The 25663-nt window shown below is 42.2% G+C and overlaps 1 protein-coding gene across 1 annotated transcript in view; it reads left to right on the top strand.

Annotated features, from left to right (window-relative positions):
* Positions 1-20388, top strand: part of Irs1 (insulin receptor substrate 1) — a 55273-nt gene extending 34885 nt beyond the window's left edge. Inside the window, exon 2 of the mRNA XM_032901457.1 lies at positions 15880-20388. The gene's annotated coding sequence lies outside the window, so the exon portion shown is untranslated. The remainder of the gene's footprint in view (positions 1-15879) is intronic.
* The last annotated feature ends 5275 nt before the right edge of the window (positions 20389-25663 follow it).

Genomic DNA, 25663 nt, shown 5'->3' with positions numbered 1-25663 from the left:
CTATGTATAAACTTAGCCCCGCTTGTGGGGAAACTGTGCGGTAGTTTAAAGCTAAAGTCACTGCTTTCCTCTGCTCGGAGCACAGGCTGTTTTGATCTGAGCAGGGAGTGTGTTTAAAAGCTGAATGTCTAAGAATGTAAACAATCGGGAGGGGAGTACAGCTGTTTATAGTTTACTTTTTAATCTCGTGTTCTTTTGTGGCCTCTCTCAGGGCGAAGGACTTTTATTTACCTCTCACAGTGTATGGCGCATGACTATATAAGTATAGTTTTTCTGCCTTTTTATTTTGGCTTTCTAAATAAAGGAGAGAAGGACTGAGGGAAAACTACTGGATAAAAATATCCACATGGCCACTAGGTCTTAACCAGAAGCAGTAGGGCAGCCGAGCTGGGCCCCTTAAAGGGAAAAGGGCTCCATGTTATAGGGTCTATAACTTGTAGTCCTTGGTCTTTACCTTCGCTTGTCCAGGGGTTTGTTCTGATCTTTTAATCCCACTCCATTCTTGTGTCTGCCGCTGTTTAGACTCTACCAGAAACGAGGGACTTGCATTTTCAGTGTCCCCCACACTCCGGGAGAACACATTAGAAGGGATAAAAGCACTCTGGGATGATGACAGTGTCCTGGGCCAATGCTGTTCAGCAGAGAAGGTCTTTTCTGATATGTGGGTGCCTCTGAGGTGGACCGTTGTTTTGTTTCCGTGGATGTTTATCACCGCGGCATTTCAGGACGTAATTTCTCATTACCCTCTGTAAACACAGGGTGTACCCTTGGTTTCCTCTCGTAAAAATAACTTTATATATTGCAGTGGACTCTATTTAGATGAAAGGCTTAACAATACTTCCACTCATGCTTGCTTTTTTTTTTTTTTTTTTTTTTTTAAATAGCATTGTCTATGAGTGTCTGTGGCTAAAGGCATGAGATTTGCAGTCCAGCTGCCCTGGATCCAGGCTGTGAGGTTTTGAGGACTCTTACTCACCCTTTCTAATCCTTTTCTTACTTGTTTTAGAAACAAGAACAATAGCATCATCGCAGTGTTGTTGTAAGGGTTGCATCAAGTTCCATACATTGAGATCTTCAGCAGAGCCTGGAGGGTAACCACTACAGCCTCTAATGATGATGGAGATCCTAAACTGCTCTATCTGTGTTTATAGGTGGAGCTGGATGACACCTTGAACCCCTTTCAGGATGTGAGGGAGGAGGATGCAAATATAAATCGAAAAAAATTATCATCAATATTAATAGTGCTTTTTTCCCCTTAATCAGGTTTCTTTTTTTAATAGGTTGTAGCATTAAAAAAGCAAACTCGGCTTTTAGGAATATTGTTAAATTGAAATGGTACTTGGTGGGAGGGGGGGCGTGGTCTGCAGAGAATTAAGCACCAGAGCCTCTGGTAGGTTAGTCAAGTAATTATTTCTTGGCCGTAACCCAAACAAATCCTGGTCTTCAATTAATGTCAGCTGTGGGATCTCCCCCGCCCCCAAATTTGAAGCCTGTTATCTTTGCTTTAGCCGAAGTTGTTTAACCTTAACCAAGTGGCAAGGATAAAGGAATCTGTGTCTAAAGACTTGGCTATGCATTCTTGTTTAGACAGCCAGCACGGTTAAAGGTTTAAGAAACAGGAACAGACCAATAAGGGGTGTCAATCAATCACAAGCTTATTTCCAGCCTCAGAAAAGTGATATATATATATATATATATATATATATATATATATCTGTATATATATATCATATATTATAATATATATGTATGTATTTCCAACTATTTCATGACATAGTTGGAACACAGTATGACTCTACAGTGTCTAGCTAGACATGATTTGTCTTCTAGATAATGACATAGAAAAACATTAGTTTTACAAATGGGTGCTTTAGAATGTCTCTTTTAGTTCAAGGGCAGTGTAATCCAAGTAACGGTCCAGCAACACATATGGTAGGCCCAAGGCAAGACAAGAAGGGCCTTCATATCCAATGGTAAAGTGGGAAAGGAAAATAAGACCTGTTGTCATATGGTGTGTGCAATTGTTGTGATTTTTAGAGGCTCCCCACTCTGCAAACATGTGAAGTCTCAGAGGCAGAAGTTTCTGCCGAATAATGTCCCTCCCCACCTCCTTCCCTTTCCACCATCCCCACTCTCTGTGATGGTTCCTAGGAGGCCCATGCTAAAAAATTATGTGCTAGAATTGCTAGATTGTCAAGCTCTGTGCTTCCTGATCTGTAATCACCATCTCATTCTGCCTGCACTTTTATTCCTGTCCTACTAGTTTATTGAGACGAATCAGCTGTCTGAAGTCCCTCTAGGAAGTGCAGCTGGAGTCGTCCACAGTCAGTGACTGTGGCTCACACAGAAGGTGTCTCTCAGGAGGCTGACATTCCTGTTGCATCCCACAGCCCTGGGTAAAAGGCTCTCTTACTCTGTCCCAATTGTTAGGAAAACCACTCACATGAATTACTCGACACACCAGTAGCACAGGTTGGCCGTGGTTTGAGAACTGCTCTTGTGGAGATTTTCCTAAAATGCCATTTCCACCTTACGGTTTCCTCGCCTAGACTTCCGTTCCAGACCAACAACGCTGCACTTCAGATGAGAACGCGCAGGCCTTGCCTCTGCTGTACAGCCACGCTTCTTTCTGTGCCATTTTTCCTTTTCAAATGGGAAAAATACAAAGTTGAATTTTCCTTGAGTTTTCCTTTTATCTCTTGGCTCTCTCCCTGAGGATAGTGCGAGTAATTCACTAACCGGTCAACGGCAGAGAGGAAAGGCCATGAGGAAGGGTCTCGGTCTGTACACTAAGGTCACAGGGCCCTCAAGTTAGTACTGACTGCCTTCCAGGGAGGAAAGAGCCAATTTGGAGCCATTCTGGTTCCTCTATGTGGGAGCCTTTGGGAAGGGGATCCTATTTACTGGAAAATCTTGGGAGATCCCAGAAGCTATGGAGAAGGTACCTTAAGGGTATTGCTAGTAGGAAAGAGTGGCAGGGGAGAGTGAGGAGAGATGGGAAGGTAAGGATCATCTCCCAAGAATCAGGCTTACCATAGAGAGTGACCCAATCACCCTCTTCCTTCTGTCTTTATGGAAGAAAAGCACCAAGAGACCACATGACCAGGAAGGCTGGTTCCCCTAGAGGCATGGTCTTCGGATAAATTTTGGTGAATTTTTGTTTTTTAAGCAAAGTTCAGAAGAGCCTGTTAGTGACAATCCAAACCATCAATGTTTGATACTAAGGTAAAATTGTGTGACATTTTTGTCAGCATCCTGGGTTACAGTCTGGAAAGAAAATTTGCTTGTGGGATCACATGTTAGAAAGGCACCCTGTATTAGGAGGGTGTATCATTTTTGTTATTACCTTAGGGATCAGCCTAAATAGCTTCCTGTTTAATTATCTATGGATTAACTTATTCTGTGTTCATCTTTTTGTGTGACTGTGTATGTGTGTGTGTGTGTGTGTGTGTGTGCATGAATGTATGAGTGTGTGAGTGTGTCTATGTGTGAGTGTATGTGTGTGAGTGCTAGTGTGTGTATGAATGTGTGTGTATGTGTATGCATGTATGTGCTTGTGTGTGTGTTTAGAATTTTGAATACTTCATAGTCTCATCAGTAATGCTCCCTCAACCCTACTCAGCCATATCCCCTTTTCTTATTTTCCTTTAAGAAAAACTTAAAGATAACAGACACGAAGTTGCCTCCCCAGGCAGATCTGTGTTAGAAAGAATGACGGGAGTGCAGGTCTTGGTCTTACATTGTTGTTGACTTGTTTGTCTTTGGCTTTTTGTTTTTAGCAGTGATGCCCCCTTCTGAGGAGGATACTTGTTTCATGACCTGCGGGGGGGAAAACGTCTAGGAAACAGCATACTGATTTAGATGTGTCCTCTCTGAGACTGAGGTTAGAAAGGCATTGAGTCTAAAAAGTCAACTTGATTCAGGACAGTGGGAATCCAATTCATCATTTTGTTTTCTATTCCTAGACATTTGGGGACAAAACATGGAGCAGGTACTCACAAGTGATGTAAATAAAATGCTCCTTTGTCCCCATACTTCCTCATGTCATCTCCCTGCACTTGCAAGTGACCATGGGAACGGGTTACGTATTTTCTTTGCTTTATTAAATTGTGGAAGCAAACGGAGGCCCTGTTCAAGATTGGAATGATGCAGGTTAAGCTGAGGGAAGACAGACTTGGGAGAGCTAAGTGAATCTCCTTGTGGGCTGTCCATCAGGATAGGTAGAGCACTACCTCATCCTACTCTTCTTCCCCAGACTTCGTAGACCTCTGCTATGGAGTTAGTGCTTCGCTATGTTCTTGCATCAGAAAGTTTCTCTGGAGGAAGAGAAGAGACTCACAGATTTAGACTGATTGGATTAGCTAGCTGTCTTCTAACAACAACAACAACAACAACAAGTTATTGAGGAAACAGGTCATGGTACAAGCTAAGGTGCAAGCAGGCATAGCAATTTTGAAGAGTCTGGATATGTGGAGGGACGTTTTGGGACTTTAAAGAGGCATAGCATTGGCAGGCTCTAAATGTAGGAAGTCCTCAGAGTAGGAAGTGTCAAGACAAGAACTTCTTGCCTCATGCTCTTGCTGAGGGCTTGGCAAATTCCAGAAGAAGTTGGTGGATAAGCCACATTTGGAACCTCTCACTTTTCAGTTGGAGGTAGCAGTCCCAGAGCAGAATTTCTCAGGCAGCGTTGACATTTTGAAGCCAGATAGTTCTTGGTGGCAGTTGACTGTTCTATCTATGGTGAGATCTTTAGCAATAGGTGTGTGCTCTAACTATGAGAAATTAATAACACTCCACCTAACTGTACCCTATTTCAGTGAAGACAACCAGAATTATCTGTGGACATTACCAAATATCCCCCATGAGGTAGAATTTTTCCCATCAACCCTATCTGAGACATTTAGTCTGGAATTTGAGCAAAAGGCTTGAAGACAAGAAGGTAGCTATCACAAAGAGGTGATATCAGCCTCAAGTGCATTTTTGAACTGAAGTTACAGATGTCCCTTGTGTAGACATAAGGGTTCTGGAAGATGACCACATTCCTCTGCCTTGTTACTATGAGTTCCTCATGGTTGCTGTCTCAGTTCTACCTAAGGTCACAAAACAGAGGGGGTGACTGCATAGTAGTTATTCATCTGATCACTATGGCAGAACAGCTGAATGAAATAATTGAAGGGAAGAAGAATTTAATCTGATTGAGGACTCCTTGGTCCATCATAATGAAGGTGTGGTAGCAGAAGTGGCTCCTGATTGAGGCCGTGGACAGGAATGGGTAGCTGGTTACATTGTGCGGGTAGTCAGAGTGGGTGACAGGTTACATTGTGTCCGTAGGTAGTCAGAGTGGGTGACAGGTTACATTGTGTCAGTAGTCAGAGCGAGTGCCTGGTTACATTGTGTCAGTAGTCAGAGTATCAGTAGTCAGGAAGTAGAGAGTGTCAGACAGAAATGGAGTCAGACTAAAACCTCCAAGGCTCCTCTCCCATTGACTCACTTCTTCTAGATAGGCTTTACTTCCTAAGATTCTATAACCTTCCAACACAGTGTCACTACTTTGAGATCAAATGTTCAAATACACGAGCTCATGGAGTACATTTCCTATTCAAACCATAACAGTGGCTAATACAGTGATATTGCTCTATAGCAATTCCCTGATTAAGAGTGTCTACTTATCAAGAATTGACCCCAATGGTCCTCAGGGATCTTTTGGCTCAGCCAGAGCATCAGCTCACCACTGCAATGGGGTCCAGCTTCAAATGTAACCAGGTAACTCCCAAGCCATGAACCTTTCCAAGTTAGAAAGAACAAGGGCCTGGGAAATAACTAGGTCTGGAAGGCGCTTACCTGTGCAAGCATCAGAACCTAAGTTCAAGCTGCACAGCCAGTGTAAAAGTTCTAAACTTGGATCTCGCACTTAGCCTGCCAGTGCTGGGAAGGTAGAGACAAAAAGATCCAGGGCACTCTCCAAGCAGTCGGCTTAGCACACTTGGTGAATCTCAAGCCATAGAGAGATCTGTCTCAAAAATACAAGGTGCAGATGGTGAACAAATAATGACACAACGTTGATCTCTGGCCTACATATGCAAGCACTTGAGCGCATGTGCGCACATGCGCACGGGTTGGGGGTTGTCTCTAGAGCCAAGTGGGAGTGAGATTGAAAGATGAAAGGAAATGCACAGGGCCTCTGGGGTCAGGGGGTGAAAGGTCACTCTCTTTGGCCGTAGAGAGAATTTTGCTCCTTTGTGTGAGACAATAAAGAACTGTTTGCAGTTAGTCAGGAATCCACACGGGTGTCTTCTTCAAAGGCCTGAGAGTTGCAGGCAGCCATGTACGCATTATCAACTCGTTCAGATTATCTTTCAAAAATTCCCCCCAACTCTTCCAGCTGCTAATGGTTAGACTTGATTGCATCTGGCATCGACTTTGGCTTTTCAAGTTGCTCAGTCAGCCCTGACTGGTCAGGTCACTGTCCTCTTCAGTCTGTTCAGATGAGAGATTGGAGGAAGGAATTTAGAAACCTAAGCCACCCAGTTCCTCCCCCACAACGATAAACACACTTCAGAAACTAGAAACAGAAAAAACACCCAAGTGAACAGCCAACTAGCTTGCTCGTGTAGTTTCTTTGGGAAAATTTTCATTATCAGACTTAGAAAGCGCAAGGGCTTCCATCTTCTAATTTTTCAAGTAGCAGAAGGGGACATTGGGTGGTGTTTCTGTAGATGTCCTTTGTTGGAGACCTCAGATGAGTGGTACTGTCTTGCTATTTTAACTCCTGCTGTGCCCTGTGCTTGTATAAAATCATACCACAGGGCATAGTGGAGCTTCCCCATTACCATCTTTCCCTGTTGTGTCTGATACTTCCTGTGCCATCACCTCTCCAATGTAACTGCATCTCTCTTCCTAATGCATCCCAGATCTGCCTTCAGCTCTGCTCTGTGGCTGGACTGTAGTCTGTGGACCCATTTGTGCATCCAATTCCATAAGCTCCTCTCAGCTAGCATATTTTCAGTTATCAGGAGGAAATCTGAGTGCCAAGGATTTCTAGTTCTTAGTGAGAGCAGTTACAAAAGAATCACAGATCAAGGACTTCCATGGCATGCATAATAAGAGAATTTCACGTATCACCTCAATAGATCGCCATGATAACCCTATGCAGTGGTTATTGTTTTCTGTGTTGTAGATGGAAATATCAAACTTCAAGAGAGTGAGTAACTTGCCTGAAGGTATAGGGCACAGAACAACTAGAGAGGAAGCAACAGAAGTTGTCTTAGTTTCCATTCACAATCTAATTTGTGAATAGCTTTGGAGTTAGACAAAATGATCAGTTATTAAAAGGCATCGAAGCTATATGATGGCTTGATTTCCATTCTCAAAGTGACTCTTTGCAAAATACATTTTAGGATGCATTCCCATATAGATTACTTATGTGTCACTGGAGCAGTGGCAATCCACTGTCAACTTGACACAACTAAGAGTCACTTGGGAAGAAAGTCTTAATAAAGAATGCTCTAGATCCCATTGGCCTGTGGCCATATCTCTGCTTATTGTCTAGATTGTTAATTGATACCAGAGGACCCACCCCATTGTGGGCAGTACCATTCCCTAGGCAGGAGGTCCTAAACAGTATGAAAAAGGAGAAAGCTAGCTGAGAACAAGCAAGCAAGCAGACAAACAAGGATGCATGCCTCTGTTTCTTTCTGTGGACGTAATATGACTTGCTTCAAGAGCCTGCCTTCACGTCTCAATAATGGGCTATAGCTCTTTTTCCCGAAAGTTGTTTGTTGTTGATGTTTTATCGTAGTAATAGAAATGAAGCTAGAACACTGAATGAAAGCACACATTACTGCTTTGTTGTGAGGGATACCTGTAGTTCATCTTTAACGCAACCCATTCCATTAAGTTTTTGTTTTGGACTTGTGTAATCGAAGCTAGGTGCATAGTTTTCTAAAATTCTTTATTCTCCCTTTTACATTTGATCTTAGACAAAAGGCCAAAGAGTGATTCACTTTTTTGTTTATAATTTAGCCTCATGCCCAAAAACTTTTGTAAGTTGTATTTGCTTAAGAGTTCTTAAGTTGAGATCAGTGAGATTAGTGTGGGGTTTAATGCATTTGGAAATAATGCCACATTCTTAGGTATTTTCAATTAGTTTCAAAAAGAAAGTATTCTTTTATTAGTTGGACTTTTTTTTTTTGAACAGCTCACTTTAATTTCAAACAAAGATCAAAATCACTACAAAATGTTCCTTCCCACCCCACAGACTCCTTAAAATACAAGACAGGTCAAACAGACAAACTTTTTCCTTGTGATTTGGCGTGAGGGTTTCCTGGACGTGTTAGTTAGATGTATTTAGTGGGGAAAGAAAGTTTTTTTCCTGACGTTGAACTTCCAGGAACTGTTGGGAGTGACATTGTCCTCTTGCAGACCTGTTTAAACCACCTACAGGTGGTTCCTTTAAAAGTTTCTTGCTTGGTTCCATAGCCATTTCTTGCATTACCAAGATCTTCCATAAAGTCAACCACAACCATAATACCGGGGACTCAGATTTGTAGCAATCAGGAAATAGATTAAACACAGGTTTTCCTAGTTCTCCAGCTGCCAAAAGTGATGTCAGTTGTGGTAACGATTGTTGCTTCAGTTCCCTGCAGATCCATGGCTTTCTGTGTGAATGTCTGTTCTGGGTCCTGTTCACACGTTGTTATGGAAAATCTGATGATGGGAGTGAAGCAACTGGGTATCCGGACACTTCCTCCCATGCACAGTCAGGGGTTTGCTTTCTTGGAGAAATCAGACTCCAGGGACAGAGCATGCATGAGAAACTTATTTAGTGTTTAAGAGCAAAGAAAGGTTTGAGTCCTTCCCTTTTGTCCCGTTACATAAACAGTGATGCAAACACCTTTTGCTCTCTCTTCTATACATTGTAAAGGGAGCCATGATGGAATTTAAGTCCACTGGTTTGTATCCAAGCCAGACTTATAAACTCTGTGTCCTGTATTTCTGACCATTATAAACGAAATAAAACCCCAACCCCAAAAGTGACACGATGTTACAATATAAACCTCAGAACTAACTAGAATGTTCTTCTTGTAAGAGAGAATAATGCTGTTGAAATAACCTGCCCCATGACACTTACAGTACGTCGTGTGCCGTAGAGGAATTTTTCTAAGTCTTCCTGCTTTGATTCTGTCATATATGTGGATATATATATTACTTATTTTATTGCTGTGACAAAAGCAGCTTAAGGCTGGGACAGTTTTTTTAGGGTAGCGATTCAGGGATACAGTATATCATGGTGGGGAAGTTCTGGCAACAGGAACAATAGGCAGCTGGTCATGTGACATCCTCAGTCAGGAGACAGAGAGGGACAGATACTGTTGCTAAGCTTACTTTATTGTTTTCATTCACTTCTGGATTCAGGTACACATTTAGGCTGGCTCTGTCTACCTCAGTTAGTTCCTCAGTAACATGGGCAGAGGCTTGCCTCCTTGGCCATTCTAGATTGGTCAGGTTGACAAAGATGATTAATTATGGTAACATATGCTGTTGATGGAAACATTGAAGGCATTTTGATTTACCTATTTCTAGGAACACTATTATGCCTTTGGTACCATTCGCTTTATTATTGTGCTACCTCTTAATTTATTAAAGGAATGCAAAATGACTTTAAAAGTAACTTTTAAAATATTTTTAATTACTTTTAGTTTATGTTTCTGAGTGTTTTACCTGCATGTATGTGCTCTATATGCATTCCTGGTGCCTACAGGAGCCAAAAGAGGGTGATCGGTACCTTGGAATTGGAGTTTCAGATGGCTTGAATTGCCATATGAGTGCTAGAACTAAAACTGGGTCCCCCTGGGAGAGCACCCAGTGTCCTTAACCCCTGAGCCATCTCTCTAACCTCAGTTTAAAATATTTTTGAGTTTTATTTAAATGTTTTATTGACACCAAACCTTTCCTTACTGAGTAGTGAACATCTCTGTTTAAATTTCACTTCTCATCCTTAATCGTTTTGAGACGTTTCCAGAGCCTCATGGAAGCTGGGGAAGAAGAACCCACCGTGAGGGCAACACTCAATCCAGCAGGCCACAGAAGAACCAAATGGCTCCATGGCCTCCTTGGTAGACCTTGATATTTCCTTTTAATAAAGCTTGCCTTTCTTCGTTGGTGGTCTCCTGAAGTCACCAGGCCTGCCAGGTCTATTTTGGCGACAAAGGAGGAATTGGAGCGAGATGGCCTCTCACATGTTGGCACTCCATCCTGGATTTTCTCCCTGGCAACTCTGTGCCCGTCAAGGTCTGGCCAGCAACCTTGTTATTTTCACCAGCTTGCCTCTCCCCATGTGACTGGCAGCAGGCACGAGTGGTATTTAAGCAGCTCCATTAAAACATTGGTTTGGCCTGCTTGGTTACCCTTTGCCATTTAAGATCACAGAGCCCAGACTTGCCAGCTCAGCCTTGACCAGTTTGAAAAGTTTTCTTTCCTGAGCTTAAATGCCTTTCCATTTTCCAACATCAAGGAGCACTACCTCGGTCCTTACCTCTAACCTTCAGTCTACTTTCTGTTGATTTGGTGTCATTACCGGAAGGCTTTAGAGTAGACAGTTCTTTCTCACCATCTACTTTTACCTGCTTCCAAAGCTTTGCCTTGCCTTAATCCTTCCTACCTGCACCTCCTAAAGCCCAAACAGATTCTCCTGTGCACTAAACTTTTGGACTTCTCTGGCCGGATATAGCTTTCTTTTTTCTTACGTGGATGGTTAGCAGGGCTGGCAGAGATGGCTTGCCAGAGTGCCGTTTGGTTCTCAGATGCTCGTCAGAGTGCTGGCTGTCAGTCACAGGATCCTATTAGTGTTTCCAGTCTATCGCGTAGAGTGGCGCGTCGATGCCCTCATCTCGTTGTAGTAGTAACAAGTGTTATAATTAAGGAATACCTGTTCTGCTGCCGGAACTGCAGTACCATTTGCAACTGGTGTATTTGGGTTCGTTAGCCTTTAATTTGGTGGGCTCATTTACTAGACAGAGGAATGCTTTAAAAAAAAAAAAAAGAGTTCTAATGGGGTATGTTGTAGATGCTGTGTTACTATATCAACGTTCCAGAAGATGTGAGTTCTGAATCAGTCACACTAGGAGTTACTACTACGGCTGCAGCAGCAGCAGGGAGGAAGCCGGAGGAATGAATGACTGTGGCAGGAACTTGGATGTAATTGTTTGAAATAAGAGAATGATAGGCCTGCAGACCAGGAGATGTCTCCTCTAAAGGGCTTGCTCTGCAGTCCTGAGCATCTGTTCAGTCCCCGGTGCCCACTTTAAAAACCTGGGTGTGGTGGTGCGTACAGGTAATCCTCGAGCTGGGAGGTGGAGACAAGAGGATCCCCGAGGCTTGCTGGGCTGCTAATATTGCTGACTCGGAGAGCTTCCAATTCAGTGAGAGACGCTGTCTTAAAAATACAAAGTTGGGAACTGATGGAAGAAGATACTGGATGTTGCTACCACGGGCATCACAGCTCCCATCTTGGAGCCCAAACCAGTGCCCAGATGACAATGTTTGAACTCTCAGACTCTGCTTCTTCTCTCTTATTTCCCAGTTGAGGGACCAAAACCAGGACAGCAGCTGCTCACCCCACATTTCAACTATAAACAGTGAATTAGGAACACGGGAGAAAGGATGGGATGAGAATGACTTTTAAAATGGGCTAATAGTTCCACATGGCTCTCCTTCGCATGTTTTGAGGCATGGAAGTATGATTTGAATGTTAGGTTTCTCTTTTTAAAAGACACTTAAAAATGAGTGCAGAATTACAAAATCTCAAAGCCTTCATGAAATTAGGACAAATGATTTAACAGTTACCCCATGGGTGCTGGGCACTATAAACAATGTTTTATTCCTTCTGTAGATCTTCCATATTTTATAATGTTCTATATTATATCTAAACATAGCCTTAGGTTTAAATAAAATACTAATATGCTGTTTTGACACTATTTTTGATTGAACCTAGGACCTTGTATATCCAAAAGAACCAAACGTCTTTCTACTTGGCAACATTCCCAAATGATGATGAATTTCTCTGAGTAGAGGAATTTAATTGATAGGAAATTGCCTTGCTAAATCCACAGAGAGGTTTCAAACAGAGACCTCCATGGAAGGAAACTCAGTCCCTCGGTCCTTTTTTTTTTTATTAATGTCATTATAGGAGGAAGGGTTACATTTTAGCCACATTTCAGAACCGTAGTTTACTCTTGTTTCCTAAGACTCCAGACTAGTAACCCCAGTCAGACACTATGCTGCTCTTTGATTTCACTAACTGGCAACAAGTTTTAAAACATGTAAGCTAAAGATAGTAAATAAGCCAAGTTGGTTGCTAGAAAGGACCAGGCTTTTCCATTGTACTTCTGTTTTAGCCTGTGTATTGTTTTTCAACTTTCAGGGTCAAAAAATGCTCAGTAGGTCAAAGCAACAGAAAAGGGGGCAGAAGCTGTATTTGTTCTTCAGCTCTGGTAGGCATAGTTAAAGGGGGTCCAGTTCCCGAAGATGTCCTTTCTTTCTGCATGCTGTAATGTACGAACCCCTCCTACTCAAGTGCCACTGCTCAAGGGCTGACTCATTTGATAATGCTTTAGAAATGACATTTTTCCATTTTCTGGCAGCAGGATCAGGTGGGTTTTACCTTACGAAAAGACACTCGCAGAAGAAGGGTGCGTTAGAGATCAATGGGGTGATGAAGGTTTTGGCGAAGTGTAATTTCCTGCTACTCAGTCTCAATGACAGGTGCATCACATTTCTGGGTTCAGAAGTTATTCCCTGGTGATGTAACTGGAGAGAATGCATGACAGAACATTACTGCTGGGTATTTGCACAGCTTTTTCTGCTAAGGAGATGCGTTTCACTTGTGCATTCAGCCTCTGTGTAGAACCAGTGAACTCTTATGTTTGGAGATTAGCGTGGCCACATTTGGTACCGGTGATTGGGATCTGCTGGCCGAGGCTGTGTGTATCAAGTACATTGTGTGTACATATGGCTGTGCCATCCTTGTTATTGCTTTTTATGGTATCTGCCATTGCATTTGCGTTGGTCTAAGATAGTTATTGAATTGAACATATGGGAGAGCCTAGTATGGTTATCTTTTTCTGTTGTTGTTCTTCAAACATATTCCTAAATTACGAAACTTATGTGGCCCTAGAGCTTTCCCCTTCTTCCTCTGCATTGGATGCCGCAGGCTCAGTCTGATTAGACTGCAAGAGTGTAGTGATAAGGATGTGGGAAGACGAACAGAATCCCGTAAATCCTCTGAGAGGTCCGTCCGTGGAGTCTGTAGTTTCCCTGATGCGCGGGGATGAACTAAGTCTTTGTAGCTTCCTTCAGTCTTGGCGCTCTCTGGCTTTAGATAATAGGTCACTGGGAACCATCAGGGCCTCTCATTCAGCCCCTTTCTTCACCATATTTGGCTCTGAAAGCGTTTTGGCTGTCTCCAAAGATCAAGTGTGCCCTCCAAGAGCTAAGAGCGACTGCTATAGAGACCATGGGAAAGACTATGACTGAGCTTGGGAAGACAGTTTCGGAGAAATGGGAACTTGGGAAGGTGGTCCACAAACCCTGCATGCAAACTTCGTGCTTGCAATGTGTTTGCTGCCTCCACAAGGGCCAGGGAGAAGGAGAGCTCTCACTGAGGGCTGTCTGTCAAAATAATCTGTGTCATTACCCAGTAGCTGGCCTCTATGCGCAGCCGAGGTTCATGCCATTGAACAAACAGGTATGAACTTCACCCTTCCTCTGTAGCCTTCTGTCCCCTCCTCCCCACCTCACCCCCAGCTCTCCCTCTTTCGTAAGTTCCTGAGTTGGTGATACCAACAGGTGAGACCTGTGGCTGAGGTAGATGTCGGATAAAGATTTATATGAAACTCTTTTTAAAGTAGTACATTAAGACTTTGGAAGGAAGGTATTTGATGAAGGGGTATGGTTTTTGTTGTTGTTGTTGTTGTTTAAATTACAAGGGTTGCACCTGATGGGGGCAAAGCAATTTAAGCACACAGCAAGGTCAAATTTTTGCCTCCCCTCAAGGGTCCCCTAGTCTCTGCCCCGTACACCCATGCAGTTTGACATGTGTGATGATAACCCTGGGTACAGTTTGTTCCCAATCTAAGCTGTTTGTTCAGTCCTTCTGGAGGAGAGCCAGACATAAAATGGAAAACAAGCTGTATGCCCTTCATCCCCCTACCCCCTGGGCGTGATATTTTTGACAGTCATGGGTCCTTTAATAAGTTTAGCACCAGAGCTTTAAAGCTCTGTCTGGGTGACTCTTGGAATTCTGATAAGAGTTCAGGAAAACCTTGGAAGTAAATGATAAGCTTTGACTTATCTGAAATCCCTTATGTAAATGGTAAATGCGAATGAATCAGAGTTTCAATCAATCCCCTTCAAAGGGAGATAGAGACCAGGCTTGTTGGCACACACCTCCTATAGTCCCAGCACTGGAAAGGTTGAGGCAGGAGGATCGTGAGTTCAAAGACATCCTGGACCACATAACAAGACCCCTGTCTCAAACATAAAACTAAGGTGAACAGAAAAACAAGTTGTGTTGGTCAGCATTTATGCCTGTGAGTTTTAGAAACCTCTGCCCTCCGGTATCTCACTCTGCTCGATCTTATCTCAAACCATTGCCTTTGTTATCCTTGTAATTAGATAAAGACCTCCTGGGCTGGCCATTGAGTTTTCACCAGGTATCTAGCCTAGATCTGTATATTTAACTCTGTCTGTCCCTTAAGGTCTTCGGCAGTGCTACAAAACTGCATCCTTTTTATGGCCTGCCCATTGCTGGTCTCTTACCATCCTGTTCTGTCCTGTTCTATTGCGTCTTTAATAGCAAGTCCGTGGCATGCCCGCCCTTTGTTCGGTTCACATTTATGAATGTGCCTGCTATATGTGGCAAGCCTTGTACAAACACTGGGGTGACAATCCCTGTTTCCACATCCCCAGATTACCCCTTTTCTTCTGAACGCAGCCAAATGTGTCAGTGAGGTACTTACTTAATGTTCTCAGCTAAAAGCACTCTCCCCTCCCTTGTGCATCTAGAACTTTCCCCGCGCACCTGTTGTGAAATTCACCTGTTTGTTTCACAGCCTATCAATTTATGAATGAAACTTGCCTGCCTTTCGGGAACTGCTAGGAGGCAGACCAGCAGGATGCAACTTTGCTTACCCCATGTCATTAGATGTAGCCATTTACTCCTTCAGTATTTATGTTAATCGACTGCACTGTGGACTGCTTGCAACAGTTTATTGATATGTATAGATTAAGTTCTTGGTGCATGAAGAATAGGTGCTTCTGAAGGGACCGTCCGATGTAAAACTCGAGAGCAGGAGATGCTTTCAGGGGTTCATAAAGGGTCCCCTTTCTAAAGGAGAAATACAGGTAATGCCTGTTGTGGCCAGCTTTGTTAAATTACAGAGAAGAAAGGCAATAGTGTCCCCTAAATAAATTTCTATGGCACCTTAATTAAAAGCTCGAGTGTAGGCTCTAACTGTTCCTTGTGTTTTCTAATATTTCAATTGAGAACCAGAACATACATTTTTGCTTCAATCAAAACCCCAATGAATTTTGTGTTCATTGGTTGCCAAAAACTCTGAAGTGCATGGGTCATGTTGATATGTTTGCTGTTTTAGTATTGACGGAGTTTAGTTTTGTGATGGCTATAAACACTTGTATTTCGAAAGAAAAGTTAAATATAGTGGGTTGACTTTATGTAGGTACCATTTGTGCCTAATAATATTAGTCGATCTCATACAACCTGTCTTCTGAAAGGGGCCAGCTCCCCACATTGTGACTGAATACACACTTCCAGATGCCTGTGGTGACGTTTCATTTTTATTTTTTCCATTTCCTCCCCAGAATGAAGACCTAAATGACCTCAGCAATCCTCCTTTTTAACTCATGGGTACCCAGACTCGAACTCTTTCACGATTCACAACCAGGACCTCACGTCTTCCTCCTCAGTAGATGGTACGATGCATCCCTTACAGTTTGTTTACTTTGTACAATCCTCAGGAGTTCATTGACTGAACTGCACGTTCTTTATTGTGCCAAGCAACAAGAAAGCACTGTGACACCGGAACAATGAGTGTGCATAAACTTCATCTTGAACTTTAAGGACAGCTGGCCACGAAGAGCCGGTGTGCTCCCTGCCACGCCGAAAGAGGATGGGTTTACTCTCGTCAAATTTACAAGCATACGGTTCCTCTACTCTGAAACCGTGTTCCATGACACGCCGCTGTAAATTATTTCATATGGAACTGTTCGCGTTGGGTGGAGAGAGTATTAAATATTTAACATAGGTCTTGATTTATATATGTAATTTTTTAATGAAAATGTAACTTTCCTCACAGCACATTTTTTTTTTCTTTTGGAATGTGGAACTGAGGTATTCAATGTTTTGTTTTAAAGAGTGGGAAGAATACTTAAAACAAGGCTAAAAAGAGTAGACTAGGAGATGATCCTTGTTTTAAGATTCTAATTCAGAAAAATAATATAATATGAATCATAGTGCCATAGAAGGTTCTGGACTGTATAGTTGTACTTGCTGATGCTGTCTCTTGTAATATAAACTTGATGTCGAGCTGAGTTCCTTTTAAGAATTAAGCTTAGTTTTGTAATTTTTTTTTCCAAACGGAAGGAGGATGTATTCTACTGGGGTGTTTTCAAGTGTCGGCTTAGAATTGGAAGTTGAATGGAAGCAAAGTTCAACAAAGAGAGGAAGCCACAGACTTCCATTGTAAATACTGTAGAGAGAGACATGAGCGATCCCTTCAAGTCAAAAATCTCTCTTTGGAATGAAGAATGTGGGTGTTTATAAATTCTGAAAATGTCTTTCTGTTCATAATAAACTAGACACTGTTGGTCCCTCCCCACCCCCACTTCTATAAGCCTTTTCCCCCACCCTCATCCTTTTATTTTTTTTTCTGTGTACATATCACGTTTCATTTCATATATCGCCTTGAGAAGGCTCAAAAGACAAGTGCATTCTTGCTAACTGGAAATTAAAATTCCAGATTTTTTTCTTTTTTCTTTTTTTTTTTTTTGAGTCATGACCAGGGCTCTGTGTTCTGTTCCCTAAGACACCTATCTCGTGTGTTCTGGGAACTTTCCGTGTTATGTGTGTTTGAAATGAATGCAATTGGCCCATTTGCCCTGGTGTTTGCTGGCCTTTTAGTGGTTAGCTAATAAAACACAGTTTACAGAGAGCACATAAAAACTTAGTGACCTGCCATTGAAACATCTAGTTAGGAGTGAAAATGGTCATCCTTCCCTTGTTTGGAAGGTCTATGAGTCTTGGAACTTTTCACTTCATCAAATATCAATGGCAACGACTGCACCTGAAGACGTTTCCTCCTGAATTGTAAGTCGTCTTGCCATCAAAACTCCCTGACATGACAGTGGATCGATTCAGCGATCAGGCTCCCTCTGAGTCCCTGGGAACTCAGTCCTGCTGCAGGGAGGAGCAACACTCTACTTCTGGGAAGGGTTGAGCCACCTGGGTGGGGCTACAAGGAAGGAGCAAGGGTTGGAAGGAAGGCACCGCAGTGCCCAGTTGCCCTGAACAACTGGTTGGGGACCCCTGGCTCTATTCAAAGAGATAAACAGACCCCCAACTGCTGAAGCTCGGGTTAGTGTTCAGTCAACCAGATGTACAATGTTCAGTGTTGCAGATCCTAATCATTTGCATGCTCATCAATTTCTAAGGTAAATAGGTCTCTAGTCATAAGAACTCATTGTTTTCAAGGAACTCGCCGAATGACATCATTTGCTGTCAGTAGAAAACCCCACTGGCTTTGAAAATAGGAAGTGGAAGTTGGTCTTTTACAAATGTGTGAGAAAAGACTCTCGTTGTCGAAGTGATTTTTTTTTAATTTTTTTTTAAGTATTCTGACTCAGATTCTTGCTAAGGTAAGAAGAAGGCAAGCCTACTCGCTCTCTTCCCTCAAGGATTACTGAGTTACTGAAGAGAGACCAGTGAACAATGTCAGCCCCAAACATTTGCCTGCAAAGCTGGCTAAGGTTTCTCAAGGAGCCTAGGCTTTGACTAACGTACCCCTGCATGTGGGGTTATTGACATTTGGGGTGAGAACAGACGAACAGACTGGACAATCGTCACCTGGTTTCTCTAGCTCTTGCTTTGTATCGAGTCAGTAGTGTAAAGGTAGACATTCTTAGTCAGCTTCTTCTAGACTTTACCTGAGCTGGGGTTGATGAAGGCATCAAGCTTGGCTGACTTAGAACTGGAAGTTGCTGGTACCCAGGCTGAAATCTCATGCCCTGGTTCCTTGAAGGGTTTACTTTAAGCACATCAGCTGCTAAGTTCTTGTGTTCAATTCCTATTAAAGGGGGGTTGGCCTTTATCTATTTCCAAGTATTGCAGGCCAACCAAGGGTTTATATTCATGGGGCTTCTAGTGGCTTCTGGCTAATCTGGAAGTTAGCGGCTTTTTCTTTTCGAGACCAACCTTTCACAGCATTCTTTCTTAAAGACTTGTTAAGACAGGGTTTCTTTTTTTTTTTTAATTCTCCTTTGTGAAAATAACAAGTATTTCCCTTGGCTATGATGATACCTTTCTTTTGGGCAAAAGTATAGCCCTAGAACCAGCTGGAAATGAGGGGACTCCATTAATGATCAACCGTCTGGGTCAATAATGGCAAATCAGTACTGATGCTACATGTGTGGTTATTTCTTGCTAACTTTCAAAGGTCAGGGACACTCTTGACTAATTTACGGACTACAACAGTATATCTACTCGAGAATCATCTAGCCAGAAGTAGAGAGCTTTATCCTGTCTTTCCTTAGCGTTTGTCTTCTAGCTCTCATTTATATGGGAGATAAAGTGTTAAGAAACAATTTTACTGTGCTATAAGAAACAATATTGTAGAGTGTGGAAACCCTATTTGATTCAGTGGAACATCCTAAAGCAATATACCATGTATGTGGAAACACCTTTAAAACGGGTGACTCAAAGACAGGGGAAGATGGCTCACCATAGGATGACAGTAAGAGTCATGAGGGATAGTACAGTTCTGAAGTGCTGTGGTTAGGGGTGAGAATAATCCCACATTTACCTCATGCTGTCTTGGCTGAGCTCTGTAAATGAGATGGTCATACAAAGAGGTCCTATACCAGGAAACTGACATTGGGAGAAAAGGATTTGTGGAAGGCATATGGAGGACAACTCGGGGAACCAAATAAGAAATAGTTTCTTCGTAGTGACAGGACAGGAGGGTTAGCGCTGTCATGACAAGATAGATGTTAGCAGGGAGTGATGCTTTACTCACACACAGACTGCTGAAAATCTTGAAGGAAACAGGTTGTTTTTCCAGATGTGTGAGTAGGCACAACTTTGTCAATAGTAACAAAAAGACTTACATGCTGAGCTGTTGGGCTTAGCTGTGGAGAGCAAAGACAGCCTTCCCTAGAGTTAGTAGAACCAAATGTTAAACACTGGGCCTCTGGCCATCCCTGAGTCAAGCCTGAGATTGTGAAGGTTCTATAAGCGCTCTGTCCATTAGTCTCTTCCACATGCCTGCAGAGAGTATGGTGCAGCCAATGTGTTGGGTATCTATCACTCACTATTGAAAACTAGAGCACCAAATAGATACTGGAAGGAGACTGAGAGGTGTTTGGCCCTACTCTTAATTAAGGAACCTATAATTAGCGAATATGGTTTTTAAGCATATGACTTGGGTAAGGCGTTATCTCCCTTCCATAGCTTATCCGTAATGGCTTGGCCTTTGGGATGTCTACACCAAGAGATGGGTGTGTTATCCCTTTGCCATTTGCCTGCTATGTAAACCTCTCTCTGTCCACGCTGTCCCTTTTTCCAGCACTAACCATTATGCCATACCGTAGAACAAATTCACTACCCAGGAAAATGTGTCTGTTTGCATATACATCTGTAGTGCTAGCATTTTTTTTTTTTAGTCCATTTTAGAACTTTGCCACTGGCCTACGAATATAGTTTTCAGAATAATCTTTCTTATGTAGTTACTTTCCTTATACCTCTTGGCTACAGGGTGGGCCAAACGAATCCCATCTATCTTTCCATTTGCTGTGTGTAGTTTGGTTTATCATCTGAAGATGGTGGTGCTATCGACGGTGCTACTTCATCTGTGTACAAAAGACCGACACATGGTCTATGTTGCTACCAAAACATTTACTGTATATATGTGGATAACGTATGATGTATATATGTAATGGGTACCAGGCCAGGTTTATAATTTTTTTTCCTTTAGAAGTGTTTCACTCTTCCAAGCTTTCTTTATAGTGTCATGCTTGTGTTCAATTCTTTTACTCCCAATTCTGTCTGGTACTTAGAATTGTAGTGTCTTCATCGTTAATTAAAGAAAACTGTCTAAACGAACCCACAGGTGTGCATAGTAGTCATTCTGACCGACTGTCTTTCACTATGGGACCTGGGACAGACATGGGCCATTGGTGGAATATGGGCAGTTTACATTGTAAACATGTTTCCATAGATGCTCTTTGGAACAGGTCGTTTTCTGTTCCTTTCTTGGTCAGCGTTCGATGGCAGAGTGTACTAAGAAAACGAGTTCTGTGAAGAGTTTTACCTACTTGATGGTTGGTGGTACCAAAGGATAAGGGTCTGGGGAGGAAAAGACTGTGTCTTCTCAGTGGAAAGGTATGTGTTGCCTTTCTGCTCACTGGGACAGCCTTGCTGGCCTTGTAACTACACACAGGTCCAATGTAGGTTCAAATGTAGGTCGTGGTTCTAGGATGCCAATTGTTAGTCCCTGTAGACCAATGATGCTGAGAAATGAGACAAAGATACATCTCAGCCCTTGCTCCATATCATTTGGGCAAATTTCAAAACGGACCCATAGCTGGGACAACCATAAAAATGATGGTTCAGTTGACCCAGGCATCAGTTGCTTTCAATGTTCCCTGGGAGATTCTAGCAAGAGGGCAGAGTAACCGCCTCTGCTGGGACATGTGTGGGCTCATTAGAACAGCTTATTAGAAATACCTTGGAGAGCTAGCTATTCCAGGAATGTGTACTTTTGGGAGAGGGGGGATGTGGCTTTCCTGCTAGGCAAGTTTGGGAGATCCTGATCTCTGTGTGGATGGAAATTTTGGATTGTTTTGCCACCAGAAGGTTTAACGACATTGCATTAGTTACTTTTCTGTTGCCAGCCTTGTAGCCAAGGTGACTTACTATAGATGGAAGAGTATATTTTGGGCTTATAGATTTGTATCCAGAGGGATCAAATCCATCACCATCATGACAGGGAAGTGAGATAGCTGCAGTCATGGTGACTGGAGCAGCAAGCTGAGTGCTCACAGGTTAAACTACAATCAGGACACAGCAAGAGCATGCTGGGAATGTCCTGAGAGTTTGAAACCTCAAAGCCCTCCCAACAATGCCACACCTCCTAAGCCTCTCCAAATAGAGCCACTAACTCAGGACCAAGCATTCAAATGTCTGAGCCCCTGAGGACATTCTCACTCAAACTCCCACAAAGAAAGCTCTGGAACTTTTGGAGATAATTATCTGCCTTCCCAGAGTCAAAGCAGCCAAGTCCTTCCTCCTTCTCTTTCGAGGTTTCTTGCTTTAAAACATAAGAGAAAAAATGACATTTCTAGCTTAGTCTGTCAGGGCTAACTGACATTTTGTAAACAGATTGAATGGTGAGTTTTAAAATTGATTATTTTTATGACTATGGGTCTCCAAAGACCCATATTTGGTACACATACTAGACAGAGCTGCTGGACAGGATAATTGATACACTTACTGTTTACAAAGAGCACATGGAAAGGACCATTGGACTGAGCCCAGGGATCCATATAGAAGAGTTAGGGGAAGGACTGAAGGAGTTGAAGGGGATTGCAACCCCATAGGAAGAACAACAAGATCAACTAACTGGACTCTTCAGAGCTCCCAAGGACTAAGCCACCAACCAAAGAGCATACATGGCTGGTCTGTGGCCCTACTACATTAAGTAGCAGAGGACTGCTTTGTCTGTCCTCAGTGGGAGGGGGATGGGCTTGGTTCTGTGGAAGTTGATGCTCCAGAGAAGAGAGATGCTAGAGGAGTGAGGTGGCAATGGGTGAGTGGGTAGGGGAATACCCTCTTAGAGTCGAAGGGAAGGGAGGGATAGGGAATGGGGTCGGGGATCATGGAGGGAAGACTGGGAAGAGGGACAGCATTTGAAATGTAAATGAATAAAATAATTAATTAAAGCAAAACAAAAACCCCAAAATGAAAAAGCATAGTTAAAATTTTATTTATCTATTTAATCTCCATGTATACATAAAATAACTCAAATGATTCTATTTGGATTGTCCTTTTATTTACAATCAAATTCATTGTTATTACCACTAAAAAAAAAAGAACTAATACAAGTTTGAAGTTATAGTTGATCTCTACATTATCTTTTTCCTATTTATAGTAAAGAAACAAAAACCACTATTTCCTTATAGTGGAATTGCAAAGTAAATGGTGCTTTATCTCCTATTGAAATCACATCTGAGCATCGCCAATTAGCATTAATTAGAGTATAGTCTAGTTGGAATGCACCGATGGTGTAATTTACAGCAGAACTGTTTTCTTACCTTTACACACATAAAGCATATATAGCAAGTAGGGTGTTGCTGACAACGGATATGGAGAAGTAATAGTCAAGGAGGATTTGGAATTAGCACAGTGGTACTATTAAAATCAGTACCGTTGTCTATTATACACCAGGATCTGCATCGATTATCTGCTTTCCATCAGCCAGAGGTAGATGAGTTATGTGTCTGGTCCCAGGTTCCTAAGAGGTTGCACAGCTTCTCGCTGAGGACTTCTTGTTGGCAAAGCATTATGGTCTCATTGATAGCCTAGTGAACCTTGCTAACATGTGTTTTGAAAACTACGTTTCAAACATTGAAAACCCTACTGAGTTGGTATACAGGTAAGTGACAGGAGTGATTACTGAGTATGTGAGAGGCCCTTGGTTTGATCACTGCCAACACACACACACACATACACACACACACACACACACACACACACACACACACACACACAGTCAGCTCAGCATCCCTCCAGCTGCCTGGGGTTAATGACGTCAGAACAAATATGACTGCATGTGAGGTTGAAAATGTGCCTGTGTCCAGCTTATAACTTCCACAATATGAACTAACGTCTTATTCTTTATATCTAATTCAGTCCATTCATTTCTATTGTAGTCTCCTGCTTCTCTTATCTCATGAGGTATGTCTCTTTCCAGTAACAGAGCAGAAATATCTGGTTATTTTAAGAAGACACAGCAGCAGTGAGTTAAGCATGAAAGCGACATGAGGTCCAAGATGTGTTTGTGTTTACATGTCACCTCTACTCACCCTCCTAGAATAGGACTTTTAATATTGTCTGTTAAGGGCACTGGTAAGCAATGGTGACAACAGGAACAATGGAGAGGCGGATGCCTGAGAGTCATCTGGGTTGAAGAATGAGACCCTGTCACTTTAAAACCCATCACAATTCAGAAAATTTCTCTTCTCTGATAGAAGCTCAGAGCATATCAAAGCCTAAAGTGAGGACAGCTTTGATGGACTCCCTAAAGTACTAATTGATATGTCTGATAATATTTTGTACGCTTTTTCTATAAAGTTTTGCAAAGATTCTATCTCACTTTTGTCACGAGAAAGAAATCAATAAAATATTTAAAATAGAAAAGATGTTGAATGGGAATCTTATCAGTGTATCCTCACAGCCTAAGGGTCTATAAATCAGAGATTGGTCACCTGCAGATGGAAGTCAAATCCAGTCTGCTTCATGGTTTTATTATCAAAGATTCCTTGGGATGTAACCGTGCTAGTCCACTTACACAATGTCTATGTTATTTGACAGCACAGTTGAATAGCTATCACCGAGTCTCAATAGTCTGTGAAATCAAGAGGGAGAACTGGGCTCTGAGACAGAATCCCGTGCTCTGGGCTCTCAAATTTTCTAGGACCAGCCACAGACAATAATATAGTAGATACCAAATCTATGCTGCCACAGTTACTCTGTCGTTGGATGGAGTTCACAGTCCTTGATGCCTTTCTATGCCCTTGACTGTTAAAAGTCCATCCAAGTAGTTTTATGTATAAACTAAAATGATACCTTATAGTTTGGCAAATAGCTCTGAAGGAAGTAGGGCTAAGATGATGCCTCTGCCTCAATTTTTATGGAAGGAGAAAATTTTAAAATGGCAGAAATCAATGAAGAGTTTTCCTTTTTAAGTGGAAGTTGGGTCTCCTTGAAGGCCAGAGAGCTCATAGCATCCAGAAAAGGAAGGTCTCAGTAAGAATTTGGGACAAGCCCCAGTAGTCTCTTCTCCATTATTGTTTGCTAACTTGCCACCAACTCCAGAACAGAGGACAGCTGTATCCATTCTGGCCAGGGAGATATATGGTTGCCTAAAGGGCAAAGATAAAATATGCAAAGGTTATTAATTTTTTTAAAAAAAAGATACCATTGCTCCATGTTGACTTTAGATAAGACAGGAAGTCAACTCTTTGGTATTTTATCACCAAATATCCAATATTCACTCATATTGAGGGGAAGCCGATGTAGGTGAGGGGTGAGATTTGTACACAGAGACACAGATTTTTGACTTGTTTGAGCTCTTGTAGATAAGAAAATTAGATTTATTTTCAACCTCTATTTACTATGACTTTATTTTATTTTATGGTTGATACCATGTTGATTAAAATATATGTTGAAAATGCCTTATATGTCTCCCTCTCAGGCAGTCTTTGGGATACTTGCCTGAACCCAGGATAAAGCTTATTTACAGATTTAAGAAGCCAGGTTCTGGGAAGTTGCCAAAGTCAGTTGGATAGCCAGGCAGATGAAGAGCAGAGAAACTCTGGAGGAAGTAGAAGCAACCAAAAGGATCCAAGGCCTGGAATAAAGAGAAGTAGAAGATGAAAGACAGGGAATGTCCTATAGGGGAGTGGTCCTAGAGTCCCAAGCCTTAGAAACTCCCACATGCTTTCTGTTGAGTCCACTATTTGTCCTAAGATATACCTTCTTATTCTCACATAAAGACAAGATGATGAGGTCACCAGTCTTGATCACGTGTTCAGAAATCCTTTGTAGATCAGATACTGTGAGCACCCAGTATAACATCCAAAACTGATCTCTCTCACCCTCCACCCACCCACAAACCTTGCCATGCTCCTGTTGTTGGCCATGAACCAGTTCGAGGCTTTTCCAAAGAAAACCTTTTATCTCAATGGATGAAGAAGCTATGACACCACCTTAAGTGTACATGGTTGTCAAGTGGGATTCTGACTCATATCCATTAATAACTGAAAGATATAGGTACTTAAATAAAGAGCCATGCCCTCTGAAATCCTGGTGAATATAATGATGTCTGGAAAATTCCAGGTTCCATACTTCAGATCCAGTCTGTTACATCTTGCTAGCTTTTTAATCCTTGAGTACAGCTTCTTTCTCTAGTCCTTTTGTGATTGAGTCAGGATGGAAATGAATCTTGCTGTCTCGTAAGCTCAATTCTTAAAGGTTTTCCTCATCAAGGGAAATGTAGACAAATATATGTAAATCCCTCACCTCATACCCATCCTACTTTGCCCATAACACACACACACATGCACGCACGCACACAAATGCCAAGACACACAG

Source organism: Rattus rattus, chromosome 4 (genome assembly GCF_011064425.1).
Source record: "Rattus rattus isolate New Zealand chromosome 4, Rrattus_CSIRO_v1, whole genome shotgun sequence".
Taxonomy (NCBI): domain Eukaryota; kingdom Metazoa; phylum Chordata; class Mammalia; order Rodentia; family Muridae; genus Rattus; species Rattus rattus.
The sequence above is the reverse complement of the archived record's forward strand: the minus strand, read 5'-3'. Positions and strand labels throughout refer to the sequence as shown.